At 41.7% G+C, this 14307-nt stretch overlaps 1 long non-coding RNA gene across 2 annotated transcripts; it reads right to left on the reverse strand.

The window, feature by feature from the left end:
- Positions 1-1552: 1552 nt before the first annotated feature.
- LOC136610602 (uncharacterized) lies at positions 1553-10373 on the reverse strand. Of its 2 annotated transcripts, none has more exons than XR_010790121.1 (3): positions 9599-10373; positions 8477-8587; positions 1553-1580 (listed from the first exon to the last, which is right to left on the reverse strand). It is a non-coding gene; the product is annotated as an uncharacterized lncRNA (long non-coding RNA). The 2 variants fall into 2 exon arrangements; XR_010790122.1 differs by having other exon boundaries at positions 9224-10373.
- Positions 10374-14307: the final 3934 nt, after the last annotated feature.

The following is a 14307-nucleotide window of genomic DNA, read 5'->3' on the forward strand; positions in this document are numbered from 1 at the left end:
TGGTTTGTGCACTTCTGTTAAAGCAATCAAAGAAAATTGTATTTGACACCAATATATCACCATCTTGGAACTGCTCTTTGACAGATATTAGTAGAAGTACTTTGAAATATGGTGTTTTGCAACACATTTCTGACATCCGAATGTTTCGGAAAAGTGGCTCGAACTCCTTACAAGTCATTTTTCAAACTTTTCTGCCACCTTATTAAACAGGTCCAACCCAACATTCTTTAAACATCCATAACATGTTCATCAGTAATGCATATGCTACACATTGCACCAGGGCAGAGACTGGTGCACCTCTGGTATAGGGAGTGCCCACGTAATAATGAATCGCCCCTATTCAGACATAGTTTCCATCAGCTCAGGTAGTCTCAACTGTTGGAACTGTTCTTTCAGCTTCTTTGTCACCTTTGCACACTGTTTTATGTACTCCACTTCATGGCTTTGAAAGTTATCTTGGTCTGAGCTGTAATGTATCTTCTGCTACAGTGATCAGCAGGTTAATTATTTAATTTGCAGGTATCAAGTGACCAGTGTTTGGAACACAATAATCTCACCTGTCACATAGACTGTATGCATCTATTTAGGATAATCTGACACTCTGTCTACAGTCCATTGTAGACAAGGAGTGCCTGGAACTAGATACCATTTTACTGTAGATGCAAAGAAGTTAATGTAATGCCAAAACCCGACTCCAGGGAACTTAATTCCCAAATACATTTTGTATAACACAGCAGAACAAAGTTATGAATGTAAGAAAGAAAGTAGACCTGCCGATACCGCTGCCAAGGTAAATGAATTATCTGGACGCCAAGGCTTAATGAATGGCGGCTTTTCTATTGGATGATAATTCTCACAATGTGATTTTTATGAAGCGACACAGTCCATTATTTGAAAACCCTAAGTGTATATTATGGCAAGAAAAGTTATATTGTAATTGATTAGCAGGATTTGCGTTGCTCTACAGCTTCCCGTGTATTATAAGGAGGTCGGAGCCTGAGAGGTTTACTCTCTAAAATAGAGGAAAAATAGTCATTCTCTTAAGAAAGTAGATATGATCTTCAGACAAAGTGCAATGATTTTCTCATAGGGGACATACATATGACAAGTTATGCAGAAAGAACTGCAGTACTTTGCAAAAGTTTGAGGCGGGCGTGGAAAAAATGCTGCAAAGTAAGAATGCTTTCAAAAATAAAAGTGGTAATAAAGTGCAGTTAACAAAATGCAAAGTGAGTGAACAAAAGAGAAATGTAAATCAAATCTATATTTGGTGGGACCCCCCTTTGCGTTCAAAGCAGCATCAATTCCTCTAGGTACACTTGCACACAGTTTTTGAATAAACTTGGCAGAGAGGTTATTCCAGACTTCTTGGAGAATCAACCACGGATCTACTGTGGATGTAGCTTGCTCAAATCCTTCTGTCTCATCATGTAATCCCAGACAGACTGGATGATGTGAAGATTAGGGCTCTGTGGGGGACATATGATCACTTCCAGGACTCCTTGTTCTTCTTTACGCCACTGATAGTTGTTAAACACATTGGTTGTTTGGGGTTATTGGCAGATTTGATTCAAAAGACTCTAGGAGAAGGGGTGACAGCGTCTGTGAAAACTGTATTAGTGACCACATTGTTTAGCACAAAGCTTATGCATTATACAATATTTTACATTTCTACACCAAGTGAGCAAGTAGGGAAGACAGCATCGATGAGCTTCTGTTCAAGCCATATATTATACAATGATACAACACAAATAGGAAACCTCTTTACATTACATATTGTGTTTTATTCAACAATTCTCTCTTTTGATCACTTGTAATGTTTACAATAAGTAAACAATGGGGAGCTCTACTGAAAAGCTACTTATGGGAAACTCTGGCTTGTGGTGTGAGCTACTGCATGGCTCTCACTAAATGACAGCACAGCTTTTGAAGGAGTTTCCTTTGATCTTTGATTATTTCATTGCATTTATTTCCTGTTTCCTAAAGCAATATTTAAGCATTGTGTCAGTGATCTATTAAGAGTTTGGGCTGCCAACAAACTCCAGTGGATGTGAGTGATTTATCTGCATTCTTCTTCTAAGTGATGATAAACAATGGCTACAGTGAATATATTACAAACTGATGTTAGGCCGGTTTCACATGGCTGAGAAAATTGTGTAAAACTTGCACAACTATGAACCCTATTCTTTTGAATGGGTTCATACACATGAGTGATTTTTTTCCTGCATGACACCACTATGCGATGCTACGTGGGGAAAAAAATCGCAGCATGTTCTATCTTTTTGCAATATTATCCATTGTTCACAATGGGGGCAGTAGCAGCCACGATGGCCCCATTGAAAACAATGGGAGAACTCCGAGATCCCCTGCCGTGGTTTTGATGCATAGCCCAATATCGCCCTCGCCCGTGTGAAACTGGCATTAAAGTAATCACTTAATTTAGGTGATGCTCAAGAGGTATCATAGCCGTATCAACAGGTATGCCTAATTATATATAGACGATGCATCGGAGAAGAAAATGAGAAACACTCAAGTGATGATTCCAAGCTTTTCTGTTTTATTGTAGCAATGCAAGAGGTTTTATATAACGCAACAACCCCCACAAAGTCAATAAGTTAGCAATTAAGTCTACAGCATGTGTGATACTTCTGTCTTAGGCCTTTTTCACATGACCGTATGTGATTTTATACTCGTCCTGATCGCGGCTAAAATCACATAAAAGATAATTAGTCACAATCAAGTCCGGATCTTAATTAGCGTTTTCTTGTCCATTCACACAGGCAGCTGCGGCATATAGGCGAAAGAATACACCGCAGCATGGAAATCTCTCGTTCGGCAGAAATCCTTGGAATAACTACTAATGATTAAACAGAGCCAGCTGTCTTCATTTCCCAGCATTGGACGCTGGTAAACTCCCCCTCCTCCTTTTTTCCCCACTCCCATAGAAGTCTATAGGAGCATCCCACGTATGACAGGAAAAGACAGGGCAAGACCTGTTTTTTCAGACACCGTATAAAATCGGGTGCCATTTTTTGGCGCTAATGTCCTATTTTTCCCGGCCTAAAAATCGCTCTACTGAATGAATACATTGTAATCCAATGCTTCAGATGCTCGTGATTTTTTTGACTCGGCTAAATTAGCTGTATATATACGGTCGTATGAATAAGGCCTTAGCAAAACATTTCAAAGGTTGATTATGACAAAGCTGCATGCTTAGCATCTGAGACCCTGTTAGTAAAACTACAATATGTGTCTTTCGTACACATACGTCTTGCCATGCACATGGCACAAATATTTTGCACTCAACACCACTGCATAAATTATAATTCAATACATTCACACTGAGTATAACAAGCTGTCTAAAAGCTGTTTTACCTGTATTTCAAAGATGGAATTGCTCACTATAGACAATTACTTGATATATTCAGTATAATGTATAGATAACGGCTTGTGCACATCAGCCTTAGGAATGCTGTTTTCCTGTTCTGTTCGGGGAGCAGGAAAGCGACGCCCTGTGGCAGAGGAGAACGATCTTAATGCTGACATAATTTTTATTTTTTTATTTTTACACATTTTAGGATGATTTTCAGGTAAGGGCTTATATTTTTAAGCCCTTCCTGACAATTCATCCTGCGCTAGCCGGCAGCCCATTGCTTTCAATGGAGCTGGCTGTATTGCCGGCTCCATTGAATTCAATGGTCAGTGCTCGTTTAATCGAGACGAGTACCGCGTGGTGCTCGTCTCGAGTAACGAGCATCTCGAGCAGCCTAATACTCGAACGAGCATCAAGCTCGGACGAGTATGCTCGCTCATCTCTAAACGTTAGGTCATTACAAGCAACGCTAGATGCTGTTACATGACAGAGCCATGTCCTTACCCAAATAGAAACTTTCCTCCTATGGAAGAGTGGCTGCAATCCTGCCATTAGAGACTTTAAAACTGCTATTTAGGTGAGCAGACAAGCCTTTAAATGTATTTTTGTTGATAACCAGATGTCTGGGCTAATTTCTTTTAAAAAATTTAAACAAAAATTTGGTAAATACTGTTTAAATTACATAATATTACATAATATATGTAGACACTGAATCTTGAGTGGGCACATTCTTTTCACTTTTATTGTATCCAAAACAGATGGTGAAGGCCAAAAATGTCTAAATGGATGTATTGTGCCATTCTGTAATATGATGATACAGTTTTATGCAAACACTGGTGATAATTGTAGGGGTGGTTGCTTGTATAGCAACATCCCCCTGCATCTACTGAAAGGGAGGGGTCAACCACAACAGGGCTCTGGCCTTGCCGCAGACCCTCCCTTCCATAGTCTGAAACTGACAATGAAACAATTTACTTGTCACTCGGCCATGGGCTTATCTGACTGCCAGATCCCAAACCATCCAGACCATATGATATTCAGAAGGCTACAGAGGAGAATGATGCCAAGGTTAACCAGCTTTCATGTGGGCAGATGGAAGGCATTGCATCTGGCTTATTAACATACTTCAGGAAATACAGATGTATTGTACTCCTCTAGTGATATACAAAGGCTGGACCTTTTTATTGTCTATTTATATTCAGTAATTAATATATCTTCCAAAATACACTGCTTTACCGCCTCTAATCTGAAACTCCGCACTGTGGGACCATACTGGCTCATTCCCTTTAAACTTGACTTTTTCTCTGTAGCTTTCTGAGCTTTTTTGAAGATTTCTGTACACAATTTGGAGGTCTTCCGTGCCATTTGTCTCTACTTTATTATGTTCATTTGTTTGTATAAATACATAAGGGTGCCAGTACACAGTAAGGGTGGTTGCATGCCTGCATTTGGGATTCCAGTTTCTTGCTCCATTTGGGGAATCTCCATGGCTGAACAGGTCTGTCTTATGATGGAACCAAACGGAGTTCATTGACTATAAAGGAAATCCATTTACTCTTCGAAAAAGAAATATGAGCAGGGGCGTAACTATAGAGGGTGCAGGGGATGCGGTTGCACCCGGGCCCAGGAGCCTTAGGGGGCCCATAAGGCCTCTCTTCTCCATATAAGGAGCCCAGTACTATGAATAAAGCATTATAGTTGGGGGCCCTGTTACAGGTTTTGCATTTAGGCCCAGAAGCTTCATGTTATGTCTCTGTGCAGCATGGTTTAGGTATGGGTACAGGTACAGATACAGATAGAGGGCGGGCCCCAGCTCACCTTTTGCATCAGGGCCCCTGAGCCTTTAGTTACGCCCCTGAATATGAGGGATGGTATCCAGTAGTACACCATTTTTGGAACTAAAACATTGACCGAGACCCTAGTCAATCATGAGAATCAACAGACCATCACTGAGCTAGTTCCAGAAAACCTCTCTAATGCACAGTATCACATATTAACCACTCAGTGCTTCTTTTATACCCGATATTTTGTTCTTCGCTAAGAATTACTTCAAAGGGTATAGGAAATTTACAGGAATTCAGATAATACGTTCCTGTATTTATTGGACCATGTGTCAGATTATGTAATTACACCTGGAGACCTTACACTGCTAGAGTAAAGGAAGCAGAACTTTCTTTCCAGCTCTCTCACTTCAGTTCTTCTGATGATGCATGACTATTAAATCTTTAGTGGTCACAAGTGAAACGCTGCGCTCAGACATCCATTAGAAACACTTCCCTGCTGTTGCCATGGAGATTTTTGATTGTGTAAACACCGCCAGACAATCGCCCTAGGAGCCGGATTGTTTTATAAGATGTGGCTCACGGCCAGAAAACCTCACATGGTGACATCACCGGAGGATGCTGAATATTACACTTGCTCTCTTGTAATAATTATGCTATCTAGCTAATAGCCATCATCTGTAACTGGAAATGAAAGTCCCAAAGATATCGTCCGGATACACCCTGCAAATGGAAACTGTCTATGCAGCTTTTACTTTCCGCTTTAGGACAGCACACATTTATTCCACAATGCATAGAATAATAAAAATGGCATTAAAAGAGGCTTAAAGGGACAGCGTCACCACAGAACAACACCATTAACTAAGTTATAGTGCAGTTAGGTGACAAGGAGGCGGGGGATGCGTTTTTTATACTCATCCGCAATTCAGATCCCGAATTGTCCCCTCTTCTTGGAGTCCATGCTTAAAATTTGACTCTTTTCAGACCACTGTCCCATAGACATAGTCACCTCTCCTAACCGCAGTACAACTTAGTTTATCGTGCAGTTCTGTGTTACTAGATGGCTGAGTTTAGTAGGGTACTCAACATACTTTAAAGGAGACCTATCACCAGGTTCATGCTGCCCCGGTCACTGTGGTATGGAAAAAATGCGATAAAGAATGCTTCCAAAACTAGAAGTGCTAATAGTTTATTTTTGTCAATTAAGAAAATGTTAAATTAATTAACAAAAAAGTAATTTACATCAAAGCAATATTTGGTGGGACCACCCTTTGCATTCAAAACAGCATCAATTCTTCTAGGTACACTTGCACATAGGTTTTAAGGAACTCAGCAGGGAGTTTGTTCCAGACATCTTGGAGAACTAACCACAGACCTTCTGTGGAAGTAGCTTGTTCACATCCTTCTATCTCTTTATGTAGTACCAGACAGACGCAATGATGCTGAGATCAGGGCTCTGTGGAGGCTATATCATCACTTCTAGGCCTCAGTGCCGTATGCGGTCTCTGGTGGCTCTCTGCTGCTAATGTGTAAAACGCTGCAGAGAGACCCAGAGCGTTTTACACATATTGCTGTGGGTATGGGCCTGAAATCCTGACCAAATTCACAACTCCATACTCCATTTGCTATAATGCAACTCAAAATTGCATGGAACCTCCAACGCATTTCACTGTTGTCTGCAGACATTCATTATTGTACTCCAGTCCTTCGCGAACAAACTGCCTTCTGTTACAGGCATATACTTAAAATTTTGACTTATCAGTCCAGAACAGCTGCTGCCATTTATCTGCCACCTGGTTCATATGTTTTCATGCATAGCTCAGTCATTTGGTCTTGTTTCTATGTAGAAGGTATGGCTTTTTGGATGCAACTCTTTCCTAAAGACCACTTCAGGCCAGACTTCTTTGAAGATGGGTGTATCTGGGTCCCACTAGTTTCCACCAGTTCGGAATTGATGTAACTTCTGGACTTCTTTCGAATTTGAAAGCGAAGTAAGCATGATGTGTATTTCATCTGCTGTTACGGTCCTCAATGTTGTCCATTTCTTTGTGCTTCTTCAATAGGGCTTGAACAGGACATTTTGAAACCCCAGTCTGCTTTAAAAGCTTTGCCTTGCTGATACAGTATAACTACCTAATGTATTTGTGTTGCTGTGCTCTTGCTATGGTGTATGACCTGTGACATGAAACTGTCTTCCACTACCTCACCTATGTAGCAGAATTTGGCTGTTTCTCACTCAGTTGTAAGCCTCCTAGACAGCTGTTTCTGTTTCAGTTAATAACTGTGTTTCAACCTACAAAAGAAAATGATGATCATTATCACCTGTTTGGTTAATCATACACAGGACTTTAATCCTACAAATCTTGGACTTTGTACAAGTGTACCTAAAATAATTGATATTGTTTTGAAGGCAAAGGGTGGTCACAGCAAATATTGATTTGATTTGCATTTTGTTCATTGCCAAATTAAACTATTAACATTTCTATTCCTGAAAACATTTTTACTTTGCAGCATTTTTTGCGCATCTGCCTAGAACATTTGCACATTACTGTATGTCATTGCGTTAGTTGCCATGCACTGCTAAGAAAGAGGCCAACCCCTTTAAGTTTTTCACATACTATTGCCCACTGAAGGACTCTTCTATTAGTTCTCCTTTCAAGCGACCTACGCCTTATTGGTCAGAGTGATCTTTTCTGATATAGGAAAAACTGAACAACTGCATAAGAGCTCTGAAAAAGATCCCTGTGCAGCTTTTTTTTCCCAGCACCTTAGATCTCTCCATTGTATATAACATACTGTATACATACAGTGCAATACTGATGGCAACAGTAAAGATCTACTTTCGGTAGTTTATTGTGATTCCGGAATCTAAGTGTTTAGATTGTATGTTATATGTAACCAATTCAAATTTTTTATGCAAAATGATATTGATACAGTAGTTGCAAGTTATCATCTCCTCTCTCCATAGACATATTGTCCCTGAGATGAACCTTAGTAGTTTGGCTACAGATTCTCTTTCTCACAGAGAAACAACAATTTTCCTAAATGACCTTGCAGGCAGGCACAAGCTATATGTAAGCTTAGGAAACAAGACGAAAATACGCGATTAACGATATTTTGTGGATTAGAACATTAAAGTATCTGAGCAAATATTTTCTTTGTGTCAAATTATTAAAATAGGAATGTGATGAGCATATAAAAAGTTTAGGTTATTCATTAGTTTCAATAACCCATGCAAGGCTTGGTTAAAAAGGAGAAAACAAACAGTAGGAAAAGTTAAACTTGATACCGTTATGTAAGGGCACAATTAATTCACACTTACTTAGAATTGGAACGTTCATTGAGTGGTTTGGCTCACCGCTTTTTAGCTGTATGTACTGTCATGCACCAGTAGAACTTCAGGCTTTCTTCAGTCCTAGTATATGAGCCAAAGCTGAGAACAAGATATGATAGAGCATAACTAAATCTATGTTGAATCTTAAAGGGGTTGTCCCGCGCCGAAACGGGTTTTTTTTTTTTCAACCCCCCCCCCCCGGTCGGCGCGAGACAACCCCGATGCAGGGAGGTAAAGAAAGCTTACCGGAGCGCTTACCTTAATCCCCGCGCTCCGGTGACTTCAATACTTACCGCTGAAGATGGCCGCCGGGATCCTCTGTCTCCGTGGACCGCAGCTCTTCTGTGCGGTCCATTGCCGATTCCAGCCTCCTGATTGGCTGGAATCGGCACATGACGGGGCGGAGCTACACGGAGCCTGCATTCTGCACGAGCGGCTCCATAGAAGACAGGAGAAGACCCGGACTGCGCAAGCGCGGCTAATTTGGCCATCGGAGGGCGAAAATTAGTCGGCACCATGGAGACGAGGACGCTAGCAACGGAGCAGGTAAGTATAAAACTTTTTATAACTTCTGTATGGCTCATAATTAATGCACAATGTATATTACAAAGTGCATTAATATGGCCATACAGAAGTGTATAGACCCACTTGCTGCCGCGGGACAACCCCTTTAAGCTTAGATCTTCGATTTTAGTAAGGAAATAAACATTTCTGCGTTCATCATACAATACTCACTATGACAGTTGTGTGGATTAGCCCTGCCCAATAGTGTGAGGACTATACAGAAGAACCCTTCAGATGTCATATAAGAGGGAATATTGGGATTAGTCCCAGTATAACCTGTCTATACATTTTTGCGTCCTTTTTCAACAATATTGTACAAAATTATCAACAAGAGGCCTTCATCAAATATTTGCATTGTATTTACAGAAATTAAGAAGAGCTTGTACCAAGAAACTATAACAAAAGGTGATTTTAGAATTTGCCTATAAATATTAGAACTATTGAATCTATTTCACCCTTTCCAATCCACTGTCTGATGTCTTCCTACATTCTGATTAAAGCTAGTACAGCTCCAATGTCAGAAGACGTCCAACAGGGTATTCTTACCGTCTATTGCCAGCCACTCTGCTGTCTGAGGCTCTTGTGCACACACACTGGTTTTAGCCAGCAGACGGCACTGTTGTAAAACAGCAAAAGGAGAAAGACTTTTTGGAAACCATGAATCCAAAATTGTATTGGAAAGGGTTAAGGCAACTCTCCGGTTTCGGGACAAATTTCTGTCCTAAGATTGGATGAAGTGTATATTACCTGCTATTCTTCTCTACCAATATATTTCTGATAAGTTGGTTTGTGATCCTGTTTTCGACCGTCCAAGATGACAGATAAAATCTTCTAGCTACCTAATGCATGCTGTGCACTACTATTTGATTGGTCAGCAGTGATCATGTAAGCCGCACTGGCAAATCAGAGACCCGGTATAGGGTACTGGTGCTTAACAGTACCAATGCACTGTGGAGAGTAGATTAGTCCGAAGGTTGTGTTGGCCATTTTGAAGGGCTGAAAACAGGACCCAGAACCTGCAGATTAGAGGGGCACCGGCAAGGAAGACCAACAGCAGGTATAACTGCCTCCTCCAGAGGCAAGCCAATATTTTGTCCCAAAACTTGAGGGTCGCATTACGTTTGTCAATGACATAACTATCGCAACATGCACACAGTGATTGATAGAGAAAGCAATTTGTATAATAAATTATCGGGACATTTGGTCTCACTTTTTAGACAGATCAAAAAGTCTATGGAAGAATATACAACGACGAGGTGAAGCAAGCTGGCTCTTGTCCAGCTCATTGTATTAGATAACCAGGACTCTCATGTAATGGCATTACTGGCACTCCTAATAATCTGCGCTTTTGCCCTGGAATGTCTGGTAGCCCCTAAGGAACTAGAGGTGAGTCTTAGGGAAAAATAAAAATAACTTTGTTCTTAAGAAAAGCCACATGTTGTTGAACTTGACCTCAAACATTTACTTCTAATATCAGAAGGAATCCTAGACATTGCAGTCTGTATTGTTTTTCTTTTTGTTTCATTTAATCATTTCCTTCAGCGAATGTTAGTTTTTGTTAGAATATATTTCTGCTGCTATTATCTCACCAGATATCCTGCCAGAGAGAGAAGGGCTGGAAACTGTGTAGCGGGATTTAGATAAGCCAGGAATGAAAAGCACACATGTGAATAATGCCGTAATATGTCCATTATCAAGTAGACACTTCTCCTTATATAGAACACATGGATGAAAGGAGAGAATATTTCACATACTTTTACCTTCTGGGTCTCCATTTACTATTTTCATACCACATTGCCATGTAGAATATAGGTATGTCTAGTCTTGGATTTATTAATAGAGATGAGCGAGCACCAAAATGCTCGGGTGCTCGTTACTCGAGTCGAACTTCCCGCGATGCTCGAGGGTTCGTTTCGAGTAACGAACCCCATTGAAGTCAATGGGCGACCCAAGCATTTTTGTATGGGACCTATGCTCCACTAAGGTTTTCATTTGTGAAAATCTGGGAAATTCAAGAAAGTGATGGGAACGACACAGAAACGGATAGGGCAGGCGAGGGGCTACATGTTGGGCTGCATCTCAAGTTCCCAGGTCCCACTATTAAGCCACAATAGCGGCAAGAGTGGGCCCCCCCCCCAACAATTTTTACTTCTGAAAAGCCCTCATTAGCAATGCATACCTTAGCTAAGCACCACACTACCTCCAACAAAGCACAATCATTGCCTGCATGACACTCCGCTGCCACTTCTCCTGGGTAACATGCTGCCCAACCGCCCATTTCAGTAATAGTAGCAGTCAAGACAGGCCCCGGTAACAATTCCGAAGCAGCAGTATAGGGGGAGCACAGTATTAGTTCCATTTCAGTAGTAGTAGCAGTCTAGACAGGCCCCAGTAACATATCACTAGCAGCAGTATATGGGGAGCACAGTATTAGTTCTATTTCAGTAGTAGTAGCAGTCTAGACAGGCCCCAGTAACATATCACTAGCAGCAGTATAGGGGGAGCACAGTATAGGGGGATCATGTAACGGACACAGCAGAGCCAGTAAACAATTATGCGCAAGCCTGCTGTAACGCTTAGCTGGGTATTAATGAGTGACTACTACCCCCAGCAGACACGCAGTAAACTGTAGACGGTCATAGGCTTAGCTGGGTAATAATGAGCGACTACTACCCCCAGCACACATGCAGTAAACTGAAGACGGTCACAGGCAGCCCAAATATAGTATTTTTTTCCAATTTTTGGGAAAAAACCCACTGCCTATATAGCCTGTATATGGATTTCCCTGTTGGAGGATGACTGTGGTTATTGAAAGCACAGTGCAGCCAGAAAAAATTATGCGCAAGCCTGCTGTAACGCTTAGCTGGGTATTAATTAGCGACTACTACCCCCAGCAGACACGCAGTAAACTGAACATGGTCACAGGCAGCCCAAAGATTTTTTTTTCCAATTTTTTTGAAAAAGCCCACTGCCTATATAGCCAGTATATCTCTTTCCCTGTACCACTGTCCCTGCCTCACCAGTACTGCCCCTATACTCAGTAAAATGACTGCAGACTGAGGACGCTATGGTCTGCACGCCCGATATACAAAAAATAAAAAATTTGCAAAACTGCTAAAAGCAGCCTCAACAGTACTGCACACGGTCAGATGTGGCCCTAAGAAGGACCGTTGGGGTTCTTGAAGACGAAGATAACAGCCTAACACTCTCCCTATAGCAGCTACAGCAGGACGGCACTTTCCCTAATGTCTCTCAGCGTGCATCTGTGGCGAGCCGCGGCCGGCCCCAGTTTATATACTCGGGTGACACCTGATCTCGCCAGCCACTCACTGCAGGGGGGTGGGATAGGGCTGGAACTTCACAGGAGGAAGTTGTAATGCCTTCCCTGTGTTTCTATTGGCCAGAAAACGGCGCAAAATTTTCTGGGAAGAAAATGGAAGTGACTCGAACACCGCGTGGTACTCGTCTCGAGTAACGAGCATCTCGAGTACCCTAATACTCGAACGAGCATCAAGCTCGGACGAGTACGCTCGCTCATCTCTATTTATTAACTATGACGGACAGGGATCTCCTTTAGGGTAACGACACCTGTATTGAGCTATATGTCACTGAAGAGGTCACTGCTGTTTTCTTAAGATGTAACTTTTAATACAAATAAAAAGTTCTAAATGGTAAATTTATAGACCATCGTTGACATTCAAAGGCTGTAGGCTGGATATATAGGCTTTTGCAAGTTGCCTAATCAGAGGCGTAACTTGAAGCTTCTGGGCCCCAATGCGAAACCTGTAACAGGGCCCCCAACAATAATGCTTTATTTATAGTACTGAGCTCCCTATATGGAGAAGAGAGGCCTTATGGGCCCCTAAGGCTCCTGGGCCCGGGTGCAACTGCATCCTCTGCATCCCCTACTTACACCCCTATTATTTGCCGTAAAGATCCTGTATGGATCATCAGAGTAAGTCCTCATTCACATGGCTGTATTGCGTATTTCGGTCTGCAAATATGCAGCATATTCACGGATCAAAATACGCTGATTCCCTGCTTATTTCCGCCTATAAGCACTTTTTTACCCAAAAATACACAGCATAAATGTGCAGTGATATGCAAGCCCATTGATTTCAATGGGGTATTTGGGTGTATATTTACACCCCAAAACATGACATGCTGCTTTTTTTTTTTCACGCTATCAAAAATTATGTGAAAAATATGCAGCTGTGAATTAACCCATCGAAAACAATGGGTTCTGTTTACTACATATTAGGGCTCATGCCCACAGTCATGTGCATAAAATACCGCAGCTCTCTCACGACCCTCTACACATTACAGCTCATACGTTCTGCTGGCTGAGACTGCGTATGGGCTGAGTATGGCACTGTACATGTCTTTTGAGACGACCTGCCCGCTCGTCTCAAAAGATTCGGGTGGCAGCGGGGGTGAGTTGCGGGAGTGAGCATGGGGAAGCGGGGGGAAGAGAGAGAGATCTCCCCTCCATTCCTCCCCGCTCTCCCCTGCTGCTCCCCGCCCCCTGCCGGCACCCGAATCTTTAGAGACGAGCTGGCAGGTACTCTCAAAAGGCAATACTCGCTCGAGTAGTTTGCCTTAGCGACTATGCTTGCTCATCTCTATTCGAGATCTCTATTGCTCCAAGAAGGAAGGGCTATACCTGAAATTGGTTTCATCACCATATCTATCTAGAGTAATGATATCTTAAGCCCCATTTACAAACAATGATTGACATTTGAACAAACGAATGACTTAACAACTTTTTCGCTTTCAAATGTTGCGTATTTACACATGAAGATAATCATTTGAAATCCACGCCATTTCCCTCGTTAGCTAAGTAAACGCTGTATATGTTGTTTTCTCAGCTGGGCGTCTGTATATGCCCTTCCCCTCAAGTTGTTCAAAAGACTGGATGACTTAAAGAATGTCATTTAAACCTAATGACAAGCAAACGAACTAACAACTATTGTTATGCAGATTGAAACTGAGCGATAAACGACAAGTGAACTAATAGCGCACGATGGCTTTGCGTTTACACGTAATGATTAATTTTGAGCGATGATCATTGCGTGTAAATGGGCCTTTACACTGCAGTCATTGGAAGCTGTATTCACATTTGACCATGGACACTCCTCATCCTGTTTTCTTTCTCTCCCAACAGATGACATTAGCTGTATTGTTGGATACATCGGTGTATTTCCTGTGTTATAATCCTGTTAGTGTAAATCATGTTTCCTCTCCTGCATGATCAG

Source organism: Eleutherodactylus coqui, chromosome 2 (genome assembly GCF_035609145.1).
Source record: "Eleutherodactylus coqui strain aEleCoq1 chromosome 2, aEleCoq1.hap1, whole genome shotgun sequence".
Lineage (NCBI taxonomy): Eukaryota > Metazoa > Chordata > Amphibia > Anura > Eleutherodactylidae > Eleutherodactylus > Eleutherodactylus coqui.